This window comes from Thalia democratica, chromosome 2 (genome assembly GCF_965202585.1).
Source record: "Thalia democratica chromosome 2, ktThaDemo2.hap1.1, whole genome shotgun sequence".
In the NCBI taxonomy this organism is placed as follows: Eukaryota; Metazoa; Chordata; class Thaliacea; order Salpida; family Salpidae; genus Thalia; species Thalia democratica.
The window spans coordinates 101,809,000-101,830,174 of NC_139166.1; positions in this window are offsets into that span (position 1 = coordinate 101,809,000).

Sequence of the window (21,175 nt, forward strand, 5' to 3'; positions counted from 1 at the left end):
TTGCAAAAGCAGACAATTGTGCCCGGAGACATCTTTGCGTTAATTATTATTTTTATTTAATTAATTTTTTTTATTTTACTGTTGTCCTTAACTTTTACCATCGGTCAATGTTTTTTTTAGTTTTTTTTATTCGTAATTTTTTAAATATTTTTTCTTTACTATCATTGTTTACCCTAACCTTCAGTCAGTAGGTTGATTTTATTTAACAATTTGTTTTTTTGCTTAGATAAAAATTATTATTAATTACTTATTTTACGATAAATGTTACTTCTAACCAGGGGCGTGTTTTGACTTTTTTCAACCCGGGATGACAATTTTTGTTTTTTTATTTGCCGCTTTAGTACGCATTTCTTAGGTATGCACTGGCAGTTAAGTACGCAATATTTTTCCGAAAAACTTTTTGTTTAAAATTCATTTTTCTGCTTAAGTTAAAAAAAAAACATTTAAGTAGTGACAAAAAAATGTTACATTTTTTATTTGTTATACTGTATAAAATTTAGATAAATTACAACTAAAAGAACCAGAAAAAAGTTATGAACTTACAAATTTTGATTTAAATGTTAGTATATAATGGAGTTCTTACAAATTTTTGTTTTAAATCTTAAGCTCTTTACTTTTATATACTTAAATAAAACAAAAATATTTTTTTTAAGTAATTCATTTGATAAAAATTAAAGTTTTATTTTAAAAAGTGTTTAGACTTATAAAATTAAATAAATATCTTAAACTATAATTAAATGTTTGCCTGATGGTGCAGGGATTCTACTGGTGGTTTTTAAATCTCTGAGAATTGAAAAATTCGAAGAGTCAAGAATCAACTTTGTGGCCAACGGATGTACAAACATAAAACAACTTAAATAAAAATTAAAGTTTCATTAAAAAAATTGTTTAGAATTATATAATTAAATTAAATATCTTTTAATGTTAACTTAATGTTTGCCTGATGGTAAAAATTGTACTTACTAGTTAAAAAACAACACTTGATCAATTCTTGTTTACACTAAGTAACAATTTAAAATGGGAAGTAAGAGCATTTTAGTAAAACGTTTCCTAGAAAAACGTGCTACTTTAAAACTTTTACTTATTATTGAGTCACAATTAAAATTTTATTAGAAATATATTTCAGCTAGGCAAAAACGAGCAGTTTTTTAGAGTTATATATTTAACATTCAATATTCAAAGTTTTGCTAAAAACGAAAACAGAGTAAATAAATAAAACTTTTAGTGATATTCTAAGAACAATTTTTTTTCTATTTATTTTTTTTTTCAGGGGGTTTACAGGAAACAGAAAACCAGTTAAAACACGCCCCTGCTCCTAACCCTTACCCTCCATCAGTGTCTTTTTTTTTACTTTGACTGTTACTTCTAACCCTTACCTACGGTCTGTTACTTTTTTTTATTGAATTATTTTGTGTCATTTTTTTTCTTCTGTTTTTTCTTTATTCTCTCGTGTGAAAATGTAATCCTTCGTGCAGAAGAGTCTTTGTGCATTTTTCTTTTCTCGTGGAATTAGGCTTCGTGCAATTTTGTGCACTCGTGCAATTTTTTTTTTCATATTTTAGCCTGTCGTGCAATTTAGCATCCTTGTGCAATTTTATCTTCGTGCAATTTTATCATATTTGCTTGGGTACTAAACCTCGTCACAACAACATACAATTTAGTTTATAAAGATAGTTTTCTTCTCACTTTAGATTATAAATTGCTTTTAAAACCGTACTGACCCTAAATGCATGCTAAGCTAAATTGCAGTAAACTAGAGCTTTTTAAACAATTATCTAAAAAATGTTTAACGTACAAAAAACCTTTATTACTATTTTGATTTTAGGTTTAAAAACAATATTTTTCTATCAATGAGTACTCGTGAACACAAAACTTAAATATTATATGTAATCATAATAAATTAACACCGACATAAAAGTTTTTATTATTCGATATACTGAAGTAGCACTTTTAGTATAAACCAAGTGTAAGAGCTTTGCAATCTTTACATCCTAAACTGGCTAGTTTTTATTGAATAAGTTTAAATTAAGTACTAAGACTACATAATATACATAAATGTATCATACAAGTTCAGAATTCTACACTTGTAGGTTTTTTAATAAGTAATAAAAAATACATATTTGTTAGCCTACAATCTTTATTGTTACTTCATACCAGGGGCGTGTTTTGACTAGTTTCCTGTTTCCTGTGAACCCCATGAAAAAAAAGAAGAGAAAAAAGAAAAAAAATCTTAGAATATCATTAAAAACGTTGTTTATTAACTTTGTTTTGCTTATTTGATAAACTTTGAATAGTGAATGTTGAATTTATAAAACTGAAAGATAAAAAAGTTTCCTTAACGAAAAATGCTCGTTTTTGCCCAGCTGAAACAGATTTTAAATAAAATTTTTAATTATGACGTCATAATAGGTAAAAGTTATAAAGTAGCATTTTCTATCTAGGAATCTTTTTACTATGATGCTCTTAGTTCCCACTGAAAATTGTTAATTAGTGTAAATAACTTTTAATACAGTACTGTTTTTAAACTAGTATGTAAAATTTTACTTAAAAAATGTCCAATACAATCACTAAAATTTTATTTTAATTATTTGGTTGTGTATAATAATGTTGTGTGAAGTTTTTGTACTTTAAAATTAATATTTTTTTTTTATGTGTCAACCAACTGGGTTTAAACCGTGAAAAGTTAAATTTATAGAGTTTTTAAAATTATCTTTAGACTTTCCAATTTATTCTTTTATCATTTATTGCTATTTGAATATTTTTCTATTTAAGTTTTTTTATTTTTGTATATGTGTTAGCCATAAATTTTTTTCTTGATTTTTTAAAATTTTTAACTCAGAAAGATTTCAAAATCATTATTAGAATTTCAGCAGAATCAGGCTAACATTTAGTTGTAATTTAATTTTTTTTTAATTTAGTTGTAAAATTCTAAACATTTTTTGGTAATTACCTAGGATGATGTTGCACCAACATCAAGTTGAAATTATATTAAGTTTAATATCTCTTTGAACCATGATTTTCGGCTTGTAGGCTTGTATGATTGATCTAAAGTTATACTTCGTTTTAAACAAGCTATATGAATACATTGTTAGAATTAAATTCATTTGTTATAAACTAAAATACTTATTTGATTTTACTTTACAGTACAGTAATGTATATAAGTTATGTATTATTGCTTTGTTTCAAAATCAAAAGGAGTTAAGTATTTAAGTTTTATTAGTTTATAATAAATAAGTTTTATTTATGTATTTATAAAATATAAGTTTTAAGCCTATAATTATGGTAAAAAACAACATTGAATTTAATATAAATTCAGCTAGATATTGGTGCGACATCATCCTAGTTAATTAACCATTTTTTTTTTAGTAAACTTTAAATATTTGAAGTTTAAATTACTTAAAACAAATTGTTTATTATAAGTATAACTTTTCGTGCTCTTTTTGTTTTAATTTTTCTAAGTTTAGTACGAATAAAAATGTATAATATTGTCCCATAACTACTTATATGTTTTTTTCTTATTTCTAAGCAAAAAAAAAGCATTTTTAACAAACACTTTTTCGGCTAAATATTGCGTACTTAACTGGCAGTCCATACCTTAGAAATGCGTACTTAAGCGAGAAATTAAAAACTAATAAAAGTTTGAACCCCCTTTTAAAAAGTCTAGACACGCCCCTGCTTCATACCAAACCGTTAATTTTTTAAATTAGAATGAAAGAGATTAAACAGTTTTTTTTTTGTTAAATATTTAATTAAACTTAGAATTTTAGATCTGTTTTTTTTATAACACATCATTTTTACTTCAATAAAATGTTTTTTTAAGATTAAATAGTTTTTAATCGTTTATTGAATACAAAAGTAAAAAAGTTTTTTTTAATTTGTAGAATTTTTTTATCGCTTTGCTGTAAAATGTTTATACAACTTCATTAATTTTAACCCGTTTAATTATTACTCAGTTTTATGGCTTTTAATTATTTTTTAATATACTTTTAAAAAACTGATAACACACAATTCAATAAATGTAAACTTTGTTTTTTTTTATTCACTTCTTAACATGTTTAAGTTTTAAAAATAAATTACAATATAAATCTATGCATATCAAACATTAAAAAAGACAGTTTTTTATCATTTAAAAAAAAATCGGTTATACTTGTTTCTTGGATTATTAAATTTATTAATAATAGAATAAAATAGAAGAAAACTATTTGTGTTCAATAAGAAATTTCACTTAACTCACAATTTACTTTTTATTGAGAAGTAACTTGCAGTTTCATGAAAAGAAAACTACAACAATTGTTAAATCACATAAAACTAGCTGATCACAGACAAAAAAACTTAATATTATTTAAACCTAAAAAGCCTAATTTATTTAAAAAAACTAAAAGTTACTAGTATGTAATAATTTAGCTAAATGAAAAAAAAAGAAAATTGTAGATATATTTGGTTAAGTTAATTAAAATTAGGTAGAGTTAATTAAAGTGCACACTTATAGTCACTTGTAAAATAAACATTGTGTAACTCAAGTAATTAATGTTTTAAAGCGATCACAATATAAAATAAAAACGTGAAACAAGTTAAAAGTTTTTAAATAAACTTTTGAAAAAACTGTGTTCATCTTATATTGTAACAGACTAACAGTTAACTTTTCATAAAAATGTTTGTGAGTACTAACCAATACTAGTAAGTTTTAATGACTTGCTATGAAAATAATTAAACTTAAATTAAAATATTAACTTAATACCTTGGTTTGTTAAGTTTTATAACCTCACAATTAAAAAATTTAAGTATTAAAATAAAGAACAAAACTAAAAGTTAGTTCATGTTAAAAAACTTTAAAGCTTAAAAAAAAATAAAACAACCTCTTTAAGAATAAAGAAACGATCATAAACCAAGAAAATGTAAATAAAATAATAGTAGCAGTATTTAAAAATTTTCAAAAGGCTTGATAGCTGCATGGGGATTTATCACTGCTCATACTAAAACACAAATTTATGATATTTTCATTAAAACTTTTTTTGCAGCTAAAAGTTCAATGACATCACAATCAACTCAAATGCAAAATTATTACTTTAACAGTTTGTATATTGACATTTCGTTACGTTACATCAAATAGTTACATCAAATAGAGGTGGTTTAAAATACAATATTTTTACAAGTTTTAGTATAATATAAAAAATTCTTTTGAATGATAGTTTAATTTATCATAATATTGCTTTAGTTAGTCTGTAACAATATTTAAATCACTACAAACTCTAAATTAAACATTTTTAAATACTTTAAGCTTCGATAATAAGCTAAAAAAAAATTTTTATGAAATACAGAACATTAAATTTATCTCAACATAATAATTTAATCGTAATAAAGTAGAAACCAATAAAATTCTGGTTTAAACTTAAATACACATAAAATACTGGGTTGAAATAATAAGTTGTAAAACTGCCTTGTTATACCAATGAACCATTAACAATAACCTAATACTTGTTTTAAATTTTATTAAAAGGTTGCTGATTTATTGCCATGATTGTTTTATGAAAATTTGTAGTTCTACTAAACACATTAAAATAAAGTTTCATAACAACGAAGTACCTTCCAAAAAAGTATTTTTTCAAATATTTTAAGAAGTAATAATTTAGTACTTAATTATTATAAAAACGTATACAAATAATAAGTTTACAAGTAAAAATAAGTAGCAGTTTGAAACAAATAGGAAGTCTTAAATTTATAAATTTTCCAACAAGTTTAACAATAAATTTTGTATTAATTCATTCATAGTTTTAATTTTTTAGTACTACATATATTGTACAAAAATCTAAGACAACATTCATTCAAAAACATCTTTTAATAAAGCAAACAAACAATAAAATCGATTTCGGCAAACGCTTTTCAACTACTTTTGTTAGCAACTAATTTTAAGATTAAGTTTTGAGTAAATAAATAGTTAGAGGTTACATCAAAAAAAATAAATTAACACTAATAATCATGATTGAGCAAAAATTAATATGACATTCACAATTCATATATACATATATAAACCAGTTGATCAGTATCTTAACAACCGACAAAATTCAAAAAAAAAAAAAAAAAGTCTTTCAAAAATTTCGTAAAATTTAATCTATAACATATTATAAAGATTAGAACTATAAACGTATTGTTGCTTACACGAATTAAATTTGCATGTTTTTATGAATAAGATTCTAAAAAACTTAGGTGATAATCATTACGAGCTTTTTTTATTAAAAAAATTACTATCACTATAGTTCTTTGCTCAATCTAAACTATTTAATGAGTGTTCGGCAATCGCTGATGATCTATTAGATGGTTTTTTTTTAACCAGTATCCATCCATCTAATAGATCATCAGCTACTATTTTATAGTTTATTGATATTTTGTTACATAAAAAACAAAAAAATTGTTAAATCAAGTAAAGGTGATAAAAAATGCAATATGTTTAAAAGTTATAAAATAATTTTTTTTTTTTAAATGGTTAATCAATTTATCATAATAATGCTTTAGTTTTTTTGTAACATCAATTAAGTCTTAAAAACTGTAAATTAAATTTATTTTATTAGTTTACCTTTAAGTATAATTAATTAATCATATTTTAGTTACAATTTAATCATAATTAAGTAATTTACCATGTCATTATTTCTTAAGAAAATATTTTTTTTTATAAACGTATGTTATTTTCTAAAATTTCAAAAATCCACTTAACTTTTTTTTTTGTTACATATGGCAATACTTTTAAAACTTCGCATGCCATACAGGTTAGAAACATTGTATAAAAGCAGATTCTGTAGATTTTGTAACTATAATGATAAAACTAGCTACAATAAAAGTTAAAAAAAACTATTTGTTTATTTCAACATCTTATCTGTTTGTAAATAAATTGCTATATGTTGTTTGTTTGTTCAGCGTTTTGTCAATCATTTAGAACTAAATATGAAGTTTTTTTTGTTAAGTTTAAGTTTGTGTAGTAGTTAATATAAGTTAAAATCTTAATAATATATAAATCAGCCGATTTAGGCTGTAAAAACTTAAATAGACGTCAGCTTGATAACTAGTTATAAATTCAAGTTCATAAATATATGTGTTTGAGTATAGTGTTTGTTTTAAAAATTTATGACGTCAGGGATATTTTAATAAAATTAATTTTTATTTTATTAGAGCATATTTTATGTATAGCTTTTTTTCATTTACTCACTGCAAAAAATTACAATTTTATTTTTTTTTATTTTGATTATTAATTTATTTTAGCTTATTTACTGCTCAGCTTTAAGTAATTGTTAATCTACCTTTACTAGTTATAAGTTTTCAAATTATTTTTCATGCTTGAAATATCGCTTATTTACCATTAATGTTTATTATGAAGTCATAAGTAATTGAAGAAACAGTTTCAACAAAACATAAAATGAGAACAGTTGTTATAAAGATACTAACATGCATTTCGTAAAATTAAAAACTAATATATGTATTTACTTTATATAACTGGTAATGTTTTAAGTAGTAAATATTTTATTTAAAACAACCTAATTAAGGTTACAACAAAGTAAATAATGTTTTATATACTAGCTATCTTAGGCTAATATTAACACAATGACTATTATTTAAAATTTTAACAGTATAAGTTTTATCAGTAAAAATGTAGTTGTCAGAAGATCTAAGACATCACATTGATAAATAGTATAAATAGTTTTTATTTAATTACTAATGATCATTTTTTTCTCTTTATTTACTTTTATAGTTCACAATATTTTTTTGGTATATAAAGGAAATTTTCGTTTGAATGATGCTTTTTATATTAATATTAAGAGAATGTGAAATGAAATAAAAATTATTAAGTTTTTTTTTGAATTGTTATACAATGTTGTTCGTTTATCTTAAAGTTATTACTATTTTACTATTTTACTTTTTCAACGTTTTTTTTATTATGAAACACTAGTAAGTAATAAATTTATAAAACTAAATTCCGTCTTCTCATTTTAACAACAAGACATCTAAGGAAAAGGATAAATGAGCATGTACCAAAAAGTGAAGAGAATTTTTACTTTTCAAATAAAAAAGATGATTACTGTATAAGATTTTTATTCATCCAAAAGTTCATCTATTGCAGAACATTTGGTTAATAATTCAACATGTGAAAACAGTTATAATCTAAGTAGATTTAAAATTCTTATAACTCTGTGAATGTTTTCGATTTTTTAAATTAAAAGCTTTTTGTATTTGGTTAAGATTTTCACTATACTTTTTCTTTATTTTGGTAATAGTTTATAAGTATTGTTTTCAATTTATTTATATTTATTTTTACAGAAGTTTAGTTATAATATAAGTAAGTTTGAATGATTTTAGTTTTTACAAGTTACTTTAGTCTTTTATCATTCTTTTGATTACTTTATGATTACTTGATTACTTTGTGACTATATAAGTTTGTAAATCTTATCGCTAGTTTGCTTTTTACTCTACTGATGAGAATTGCTCGAAATGTATCTTGTTTTATTAAATTGTGTGTCTTGTATATCTTATTGTAAAGTTACTTGTCACTCATATTCCAATATTTCAAAATATGTGATGAAATAAAAATATAAATAAAACATTAATTAACTATTTGATAATACACACTTGTTTCTAGGAGTATTTATAGTAGTTAAGTCTTGAAATTTTACTCTGTAGAGATGTTCATACTTTTGCTCAGGTATTTTGCTCACTCAAGTATTTGCCTACTAGCTGATTTGATAGCTATATTCTTTAGTTTCCTCTAGTAAATTATATACGTTTACAAGTTTATATATAAGTTTTTTTTAATTGTGGTAATTAATTCACATATATAAGTCAACTATCTAGTTACGCAGTTTTGGTCATTATCTTGTTTGATTTCTTCCCTTATTATTAAATAACCACTGAAGGCCTAAAATAATTTTCAATATAACTTTTGTTACGTGAATAAGATTATAAAAGATGCACAAAATTACTCAAAATATTAATTAAAAAATTTAAAAGCGTGACATCATACGTTTATTTGTACAAGTGTCTATAAAATCACTTATAAATATTAATAAAAACACCAATAACTCTGGTTGTTCAATATCTTAATTTTTAAGTATCTGTGATGAAAAAACAAGACTTAAAAACCAATGGATTGTTATTTGGTTGTAACTAGCTTTTAAGTTTATTTTTTGTTATTTAAATTTTACTTTACTTAAAATATAAAACAATAAAAGATAGTTAAAGTATTTATTACCTATCCACTAAAAAAAGTTATTTGTTAGCTTCAACGTATATATCTGAAAAAAAATAAACTTTAATGACGTCATACGTTTTTTTCTTACAAGTTTTTATAAAAAATAAACTTATAAATCAAAATCAGTAACATGAACAATGTAGTAGAGTTTTTTTCGTTTAATTTTAAAGTCACTAACAATGACTAGCAAACATATTCTAGAAGTAAGCAATTATATTTTTTATGTACATATATATATACGTGTTTTACAAGATAGAAAATTTAGGAAGTTTGACTCCGTAGAGCTAATTCGTTCGTGTGAGCCGAAAAACATTGTTGCTGAATTAAGTAATACTGGTACTAAACAGAATAAACTCTGATTTTTTTTTTTCGTAAATTGTGGTTCTTTGTATGACTTATAGTAGTCAATTTCCTAAATTTTGTTAGTTTTTTCTCTAATATTATTTATTTTTATAACTTATTATTAATTAACTACTCATTTTCAGATAATTAATTATTATATATTAAATTTTTTTATATTTCAACAGCTTCTATCAGATGAACATAAACGAAAAGGTTTAATATATGCAGTAATATATTATTTATGTAGCAATACAAATAAGCTATGATTATATGTACAATTATAGTTGATTTACTTCCGTATATGGCTTTGCAGTAGCTTAATTTAATAAAAACAATTAGTTAGTCTAGTTAGAATTAGACAGGAATATGGTTCGAATATTTATACTTTTACACGTTCTATCGTTTCTACAATGGTGGTGTGATGAGACAGTCGGTAACTTTACTTAGTATAATTTAGTATCTAAGGCAAAATTTTGTTAACTGCTTAAATACTTTAAAAAATACAAACTGTTTTTGAGGTAATAAATTATGCTGTTCATAGTCCAGAAAAAAAAACAAAATAATTTAGTACACTATAAACTATGAAGTGATAAGATGTTGAATTAAAGAAAATCAATTTTTAAGCTTTTACTTTCATATCATTACAGAAAAATCACAAAAAAATTAAAAATTGTATGAGTTTTAACAATAAAAAAATTACTTGTACTTTATATTTATCATATTTTTTCTGGTTTATTTTGTGAAAGTCTCATTTTTGCTGTACGGTAACCATGGCATATATAAGATTTATAAAAATCTCTTTCTTTTAGGCTATTTTTATACTTTTGTTAAATAAAAACATATAAAGTAAATTTATATTAAAAGTGAAGTATTGATAGCTTCTAATAAATTTTGCTGTCAAATTTAAAAATAAAAACTAGTTAATTAAATTATTATTACAAAATTCTAAAGTCTTGATGTTAAAAATTTCTAACATTTAGTATGACATCTCTTTTTTCAAAATAAAAAGATAAAAAAAAAATTAAATAAATTTAAACGTTCTGCTTAAATACATGATGATATTAATAAAAAAAATAAAACAGTGTATATATTTGAACTAAATTTGTTTAAAGTTTTCTGAAATTCCTAGCTAAATAAAATTTAACAAAACTACTTGCTTATTTAAAATGAACAGGTATAGTTTTTTTATAACTAAACTCTATTATTTTAGTTGATTATTCAGTGTTTTAATCAAGTTTAAACCATTTTGATTTTTTTTATGTGGATCGTTCTTGATTTTTTATGTTTAAACGTTAGTTCAAATATATACTTGTATTTAGAAAGGACTCAGTACAGGTTAAAACTTCACGTAAACAAAATTTTACATAAGAACTAAGCCAGATTAGGCTGCAAAAGTAGGTGTTTGCGATGTAATATAAAACATTTTTAAGTTAATATATTTGTTTTGTTTAAGGATAGTACTTGTTCAAAAAATTTTAGCAGCATAAGATTTTTATATAATTTTTGATTAATTGTATTACATTATGTTTATGTATAATTTATTTTTTTATTTAAAAAATGCAAACACTTTAAAAAAAATTTGATATCAAACATCTATTTTTATTTTATCATAATTTTAGAATGATGTTGAGTTGTTTAAATTCATCTAAATGTATAAAATTAAAAAAAAACAATTCATTATTTTGATATAGGATTTTTGATTTAAATTAAAAAAATTACTATTAATTAATAAACTGCACACTGGTGGTTTTGTTTTATAAACACTTATAAATTTAGCTAAAGCTAACTTGTTGTTTTGTTTGTGAATGCTAATAGGACAAATTATTACCAAGTTAGTATAGTTTTTAAAGATAAATTAGAACTTCATTTTGAATGCTAGTTTCTAAACTTGTGCAAAAATATAATCCGACATATTACTCAATTAGCTTGGTACATATTTTCCCTAGTAGCATTCACAAACAAAACAATAAGTTAGCTTACTGTTGCTATGGCAAGGAAAACAATTATAGTTGATTTAATTGCGTATAAAGCTTTGCACTAACTACATTTAGTAAAAAAATTCAGGTTAGCTTACTTAGACTTATCAAGGAAGATGATTCGACTAAATTTTATATATAAACCTTTATGCACCCGTTTTATTGTTTTTGTCTGGTAAAAGAGTCTGTAATCTTACTTGGTATAGTTCGATAAAATTTATTTGTAATACAATATATATTTTATTATTTAATAACAACTAATCTACAATAAAATATAATATTTATTTTTACATTTAATGAACAGATGTATATACCTACTTTAGCTTCTATTCTTTTCTTACAATATTTACTTTTTTACAGAGTTCGGTTAAAATTTTTTAATGCGCTACTAAGACTAAAATATTAGACTTTGCATTAAATGAGTGTAAGCCCTGATCATCTTATACTTAAATAACAATTTATACATATTTTTCTACATTTAAACTTTATAGTACAACGCTGTATTCACCAATGTTTTGATTTCTAATAAAATATACGAAACCAATTTAGCTATGAAGAGGAATATATAATAACATAACACTAATGACCTCTTTTGTGTTTATATTTTTTTTAAGGCTGAAAAATAGCATAAAAAAAAAAATTAGATTATTTTAGATATGCTATGGTAACAACTCAGAAAAAATGAGCTTTCAAAAAACACTAGAAAAAAGTAGTATGTTAAAAATAATAAGCTACTTATTATCTATGGTTAAATCTATTACGAATTTCAAAACATATTATTAATTGTGTTTCTGTAGTATAAAGTAAAAACTATTTTTGTTAAATTCAACTGTTTAACAGATTATTTTCTTATTAAATCAAAATCACAATTTTTTACAGAAACAAAAATATTAAACATAATTTTGAAATAAGTGCTTTTAGTTTTTTAAACGAAAGTTTAGAATATTTCAGAATCTTACTAGATTTGTTTGTTTTATATTTTTGCACCAGCAGACAATTTTGCACGCAGACACTTTTGCACGAAGGGTCATTTTTGCACGAGTAACAGTTTAGCACGGAGGGTCAATTTTGAACGGGTTTTGATTTCTTCCCAGGGACGGGTCAATATTGCACGTAAATATTTTTGCACGAGGGGAAAAAATTGCACGAAGAAACTCTTTACCACAAAAAAAATTATATAATATTTAAAAAAATCAAAAAATCAGAAATAAAAAACTAATAACTATATAATAGAAAATAAGAATAAAATTTATATAATATTTAAAAAAATGACAAATCAATTAAAAATAAAAAAAATTATAAATAAATATTAAGTGAAAATTAACAAATCAAAAAAAAATATTTTAATAATAACTAAATAAACCAAATATATATATTATTTTTAAGTAAAAAAATAGATATTTTCTAGTAAAAATAGAAATTAAATGTTAAATAGACTAAAAGAAATAATAAAAAAAAATCACAATTTAAAAAATCAAATAAATTATTAAATAAAAAAAAATTTAATCAAAAAATTAATAAGATTTATAAAAATTGAAATTTAATAAATCAAATAAAAATGGATTAAAAAAGGTCCAAAAAAAAAGTAAATAAAGTTTTTGAACCATGTAAAATAAATGAAATTTTTATTTTGTCAATTTAAAAGAAATGAAAATAATTAGAAAAGTCAAAATGAATAAATTAAATAATAAACAAAAATCAATCAAAAAAATTATATAAATAAAAATAAAAACTAGAATATAAAATTAGATTTTAACCGTTATTAAAATTTTACCAAAAATTAACAATAACCAAAAAGAGTTTTGTTTATAAAAATATTATTTTTTGTTAAAAATAGAAATTAAGTATTTGTAGCTGTTGTATTTTTTTGTTTGTTTTATTTTAGTTAACAGCTTTTATCTCCTTTATCTTCTAAAAAAGGGAAGAAATTGCTTCTTATAGTGCTTTTTCGCACGTCTGGGTTACATAAAGAGAAAAAACAGAACAGGAGAAACTTAAGAGCTAATTAGAGTAAAACGCGTGCAAATATTGATGTAACTAAAATAAAGTTTAGACAAATAGAAAATAGTAAAATATAAATTATGTTCAAAACTTTAGCAAAAACAATAACAATTTTAAGTATAATTTATAGAAGTACAGACACAGAGCCATAACAGAACTTTCTGTACAATGCAAAATAAAAGTTTCATCAGACGGGTTTTCTCCTTTCTAAATTTATTTAAGTGTCTCACTATTTTGCATGCTCGTTTTTTTTCTGTGCAAAGGTATCTTCGTGCAATTTTGTACGCTCGTGCAATTTTAACACATGCCCATATTAATATTATTTATTTGTTTTTATTTAAAATATTGTTTTATTTTATATTGAAGTTTAGTATAATTTTAATTCAATTTAAGTTTACATCAATACTTGTTTATTCTTTAATAAGGGATATTCTTATTAATTTAAAGTTCTATATATAATATTATAAAAAAAAATTCAAGTTTATAGTAGTTTTTAAACACAATTAATTAGTTTCAATTAAAAAAATCAAAACAATTTTGAAATAATGATTAAATAAAACTAATATAAATCTAATTAATTTAAAGTTAATTACACTTACACATACTTATTACTTTTTTATAAAATATAAAGATTTTAATGTATTTTTTATTTAATTATTTTAAAGTTAGTAATTTTTGTGCAAAATTGACTCTCCGTGCAAAACTGTATGTCGTGCAAAATTGATCTTCCGTGCAAAATTGTAACTCGTGCAAAATTGAGCTTTCGTGCAAAATAGTCTTCGTACAATTTTGTGCCCGCGTGCAATTTTGCCTTCGCGCATATTAGACCCGTTCCTGTTAAAATTGCTAGAACAATTAATAAGTATCTTTTTTAAATTTCCGGTAATATAAATTACCGCTATATAGCTAGCATTCATTTAAAGTTGTCATTATGTCATGTTGGTTTTAATACTTTTTAACAATTTATTATATTTGCTTAATCATGTATTTTATCCTTTTTTATTAATAACAGTATGTAAGCTTACATAGAAATATATTTTTAGTTGTTAAATAAATAAATTACATTTAAACTTAGTGTTTTTTATATAAACAGACCTTTTTAAGCTATTATTATGTAAGGAAATAAACGTTTTATTTTATGTTTTTATAACGTTTGAATAAACATGTAGCTTTTTGTAAGAATTAAATCAAAGAAAAATTTTTTTTTAACATTTTCATTTCCCATAAAAAGCAGCAGTTAATTTCTTTTCAGTTAATACATAAGAAAAAAGAAGTTTTCTTTGCTTTTGGTGTAAAAAAACAGCAATTTGAAAGATATGAGCATTCGACAGAGCATTAAGCAGTATTTGGTGTGCTTAAATAATGTGCTTTTAAAACGTAAGACTTAAAAACTACTGTTTTCATATGTGTTTAACTTTAGTTTTAGTAAAGCGTGATGTAGTTATAATGTATCTTCGTGCTTTTTTAGTTTATTTAAATAAAAGATAAGTTTTGTTTCGATTGTTGTATTAATAACTATACATTACTATTACCTATTACCCCTTAAGAATTTATCTTTATGAGATAATTAGATAGTTACCATTAAAGCCAATTTTAACATTACAAACTAAGAGTTATTTTATCTGTAAAATTTATCATAAGTACTAGCGCTTTTATTTCGATTTGTAGGTGAAAAACTTATGCTGTAAAAATTTTATGTAATAATACGGAATAATAAATACTGGAAAATATGTTTCATAATGCTTTAATCATCAGCCAGTATAATCTAAAATAAAAATCATTTTACTAAACATAGATGCAAAAGTTATGCAAAAACACAAAAAACATTATGACATAATATTGTGCATTGCAAAAATTCAGTGCAAAATAGATCGTCCATCTAACTAATAATACAACTAAAACTTACAAAGATAACAGTTAAATGACTATAAAATATTTAAAAATTCATTGTATTTTAAGAAGAGCTTTTTCAAGTTTCTTTTGAACTACAAGCTTTGAGTATCTTGGACACGAAATCTTAGTTATAGCTAATAAAAACAAAAACAATAAAAATATTCTTAGAAAAATGAGAAGATTGTGTACTAGAGCTTTAGCATAAGAGATCTTTATAAAGACTGTTTTAAAAAGTGATTAGTTTTTCTTTGTACCAAATGCTTAAAAAAAGTAAATATAAAAACAAAATAAACTAATTAAATGCACCCTATAAAAATTGAACTTTTCTTTAACAAGGTTAGCATGTAAAGTAATTTGTCATTAGCAATGTATTGTTGTTGTATAAGTGTTTTTATCTAAATATTAGTTGCTAAGTTATCTTATTATACAATTTATGTGTAACACTGTAAGAATAAGTATTTTTAATAATAGTTTTAGATAATATTTCAAAGCTTCATTTTAAGAGTTACAACTAAAAACATATTTATTTTGTTAAAATTAACATAAAGGCGACTTGTCGTTTATATTAATGTTTAAATTTAACTTAAACTACATAAACCATTAGTTATTAATAAACTATTTTAATATTATACCTTTTAGTAACTTTTTTATGTATTTAGTTAATGTTAGGTTTTAAAACTACAATAAACTATACAAATAACAAAAACAAAACATAAGCTCAACTATAATTAGTAATTTATAAAACTGCTCACTTTCTTCTAAACTGTTAATGAAATTAATAGTTAAGGTCCTAATAACATAAATATTTTTTTGCGGAATATATGTTTCGGCGTTTTTGAATAATATACGCAAATAATCAGTTTAATAAAAATAAAAATTTATGAATATTATTGAAAATAAATTTACTTTTCTCGAGATTTTTTCTTAAATTAAATTAGTTTTGAACTAATAAAATTATATATGGATCGAAAGAGCTTGTTATCGACAGTATGAAAATTTTTTTTTTTTTTAATTAGATAAATTTGAGATTACTAGTGAAGTCTTAGGTGTAAGAACGAAAGTTTCAAACATATTTTTTAAAACCAAAACATAAATTTTAATCAGAAAAATAAAATAAAACTTATTATTGACGTTAGCTATATACACCCACTAATTCTTAACTTTCATTATATTATTAATAAGATAAAAATTTTAACAATTTGTTATAAAATTGGTCATCAAAATTTTCAGCTGTACAAAACAGCTTTTCAAATATAAATAAATGTAAATGTTTTATTTTAAAAGACGGTTAAAAATAAGCTATATAGTTTGTAGAAATTTAGATTTTATTAATTTTTAAAACCAACATACATATTTTAACCAACTTATAATGTTTTCAACAGTAGAAGTAGTACTAAAACCGAATGATTTAAGTTTTATTTCGACTACACCACATCGGACATTAATATGCTAAGATTTCTTTTATAAAGTATAAACATCTTGTTGTTTTTCCCACGGACTGTAGTTTGCAGATTTAAGACTGAAAAAATATAATTGTTGATAGCTAAAAACAATAAAATTTACTTTAATTTAAGTTCTAAAGTTTCATTACTGTTTAAAGCTGAATTTTATAGCTTTAGTCTATAGCTTTAATTTTTAAATGATAAGTGTCGTTATTTTTAAATTTTTTTTGTTGTGTTAAATAAATTGTCAAACATATTTTTTTATTTTCAAATTTATAATCTAGGTTTCATCAAAACATACTAAATGTTTTTTTTTTATTCTGTACCTTTCACAATAGTTAAAAATAACACATGTTATTCAAGTTTTACTATCTAGTTCTAAAAACGTCATTTAATTTAATTAAAATCTTAAGCATGTTTAGATTGTATCATGATATTTGTATTTTACTAAACTTATGAAAATTTTATAAAAACAAAAAGTTTAGCTTAAAAATACTTTAAGTTTAAATTTACCTAAAGTATCGTTTTTTATTTATTGAAGTTATACTAAGTATTATCGGTTAAAATTTTTGCCAGTGGAATTTTATACTAATTTTTTATTTAAAATAATTATGTTTCATATAAATAAACAGAAAAGTTACTTGGAGAACCTAAATACGTCATTTTATATTTAATTGTTCATACAGTAGGTACTACGTTTTTTCGTTGATAATAAAACTTTTACGTACCAGTCTAAGTAAAAAACAAATTTACAAATTTAAAAAATGTTTATTTTTTGCTTGAATACTCATCAAACATAATCAATTAAACTGTTGATTTTAAAGGTTTTAAATTATTAGATTAGTTATTTTGAAACTGTACTAAATTTGAGTTTAATCTACCAGTCTGTTTTTATTATAGTACATGCAATTTAAATAAACTGATATCAATTTTTCATTTGATTTTTTTTTTATTAATATTATCTAACTGGCAATGATAACAGAAAATAAGTATTGAACAACATAGAAGTTATGTTTATAATAAAAGTTTTTACTTTTTTTAAACATATTTTAGTATTCCTTTCTTAAATACCACTAAATCAAATATTTTAGAACTGTTTAAGAAAAAAAATAAAAATAGTAATATCTACAATTATATTAAAAGCAAATTACAAAATAAAATTTACGTATTTATGTCTGTAAAAAAAAAAATTTTATATTTCCTTTGATAAAAGAATGTTCTCTTAGAACATTAAGTTTAAAAAATAACTTTCATCGTTTATTATTACGTCTTTACTAGTTTAGTTTTGTATTTGTTCGTTATGCTACAAACTAATAGATATTTAAACAATAAAATCAATTATTAAATAATAAATTGTGATTTTCAAACATTAAAGTTCGAAATGAGCTGGTCCTTATAATACTTACAAGGGTTTAAAAGTTTTTAGCTTGTTTTATTAAATTTTAAAATAAATCAGTAAAATCTTAAACTGTGAAGCATTGATAAGTAAACATTAAATTATAGTTTGATCAGGTAAAAAACTTTTTAATTAAGTGACCACTTCAAAACGTTATTTATTCAAAACTTAATAACTATAAACACATATTTTAAGACATGATGTCATGAAGAAAATATTAAACATGATTGAGCAGGAATATTTTTTCATTATTTGATTAATGAATTTTTAATGCGATAAATATATAAATATAAAAAAAATTACTTCTTATTAAATATTAACCCATTAACTTGTTCTTGTTCCGATGTCGCTATATTTTTGTTTTTGAACTATCAAATTAAATACGATAACTAGGAACTCAATTTTTAAATACATAGTAATTCAAGTGATGCAAACAACTTTTTAATAAACATTGAAGTTAATAAAATATTTTATATTATGAAAAACTTAAGTCTTTTAAGAGCAAACATTTAAGTGTTTAAACATAATATATTACAATAAAGCGGCTTCCAGTTTTAAATGCATTTAAAAGGACATGTAACCGTAAGTATTTTTTATATGAATCAGTCTGTTAATTTTTTAGTAAAGCAAGAAAACTAAATTTTAATGAAAACACAACAAAATATTTATTAGATACAAGCAGTTTACTTTTTTTGCAATTAGTAAAACTTTTAAGTTTCTTTATAATATGCTTTAACGCTTTAATACTTTGGTTAAAAAATTTGTATAGTATTAATGTGAAGTTTATAAAGTATATTCACAACTATTAGAAATATCTTATTTATTAAAATCCAACTAAATATAGTACTTTGTAAAGGTGCATTCAAGTTTTACAAAGTTTTCAAGAAAAAAAACAATAAGAGTAGATCTTATTAATTTATAAACAATATCTATAGGAAAAAAGTCTCATTTAGTTTTAATTTATATGAATATTAATGAAATTATTATTTTGTTTTGTTATCACGTTCCATTCTACAAAAAAAAAGAAACTATTTAAGTTTTTAGATTAACATTTATTTTAACATAAATGTAAAATGTTTTTAATTTTAACCCTGCTTTGCACAGCTAAAAATTTTAAGCTTGATTTCAATCATAAAAAAAAAGCCTCGCTTTATCTATATATTATTTAAAACAATAAGTTTGTGGGCAAAGTTTGTTTGATGACGTCAGACGTATAAACTTATCTCAATTTTTTTCTCAAAAATGTATTATTAATTCTAATAAAAGTACTAAAAATAACCTTGAACTATAAACTAATATGTGCATAATAATAATTCATACTTTCCTATCTACGTGTGTTCCAAATAGTAAATAAAGTAATAAATAAATGTGTCAGGCACGTATATTCAGTCTCATATATAGAGTAGTATAAAGTCTCATATTTAGTCTCATATAAACAAATGTTTTAATTAGCTTATATTAAACTTTTGATAAAATGATTACAGTTTATGTGTTTTATTTACTAATGGTAATATATTAGCACTAAATTGCATTAAAAAATTTAGTTCTTATACTTTTTTAATAAAAAATAACTTATTAATACTTATTTTTGAGTAAAAATTTTTAAGTTATAATAATAGTGTTACTAATAGTGTATAAATTGAAAATATTAAAAATTAAACAAAGTATTATCAGCATTGCCTTGGTATTTGAGATTAATGTTTTATCTTATGTATCAAAACTATTAAAGCTAATGGTATAAATGATTTAATAAAATAAATATAATTAAAACTAAATAAATATATCTTGTAATTTTCAAATGCTTACTGGTTATTAAATACTTTAAATATTTTTTTATCATAATAGTTGTTTTTTGATATTCAATCAATAAATAAGAACTTTTAAAAGAAATTTTTCATTAATATCTAAATGTTTTAATGAAAATCGTACACAAAACGGTTTACTGATAAAAAGTTTAGTTCATGGAATTTATTTACTCATATTTTCAAACTACTTTTACAGCTAGTATAATGCTTAGTAATAAGTACTGAAAAAATTTAATATTTTAACTAATTTTACATTAATATTTTATTATATAACTCAAACTAAATAGGAACATAAAACTTATTTACAGAATTGTCGTTTTATTTAAGCAGTTTTTGAATCGTAACAAATTATACAATAGCACGACTTGTTTACTTACTACTTTAATTTAACCTACATGTTTTTAACTAGCAGATTGTGTTCAAAAAAAAAACTACGATCTTATGGTGAAAAACATTGTGCGAACTAATAAATTTAATATAGCTTATAGTTTTATTTTTGAGATATTTCAACCTAAAATGTCAAAAAAAGTAAAATCAGTATTAGTTCGAAAGTTAAAGATTATTACTAAATATAGTAATTTACGATTATGTTATGCTTCAAATTAAACGAACTAATTATGTGAAATTTTTAACAAATTAACAAATCATTGTTTTTTAAATTAAACTTTAACTATCAAGTTTATAACTCATTAAAAATTTTAGCGTAATTTCAAATAAAAAGTGTTTGTTTTTTAATTAACTCTATGTTTTATGTAAGGTACTGTTTTTTTTTTTAAGTTAGTTAGAATTATTTAAGGATAAAATTAACTTTAAAATTGTTGTTTGTATTCTTATTTACTGCTTAAAAAAGTGATTTGCTTAGTTTTAAATAAAGAACTAAAAAATGAAAGGCACAAAATAATAAAATAAATTGGTTTAAATTAGTTTAAACCATTATAAGTGATAAAAGTTCTTGTCAAAAACAATCGTAATGTATTATGATGAGTTTGACTTTTTTAAATTTAAAAATATATAAAATATTAAACTTTGTTTGCATAAAAATAATAAATATTGTTTAGAAAAATATATCTAATATTTATGAAAGAAGT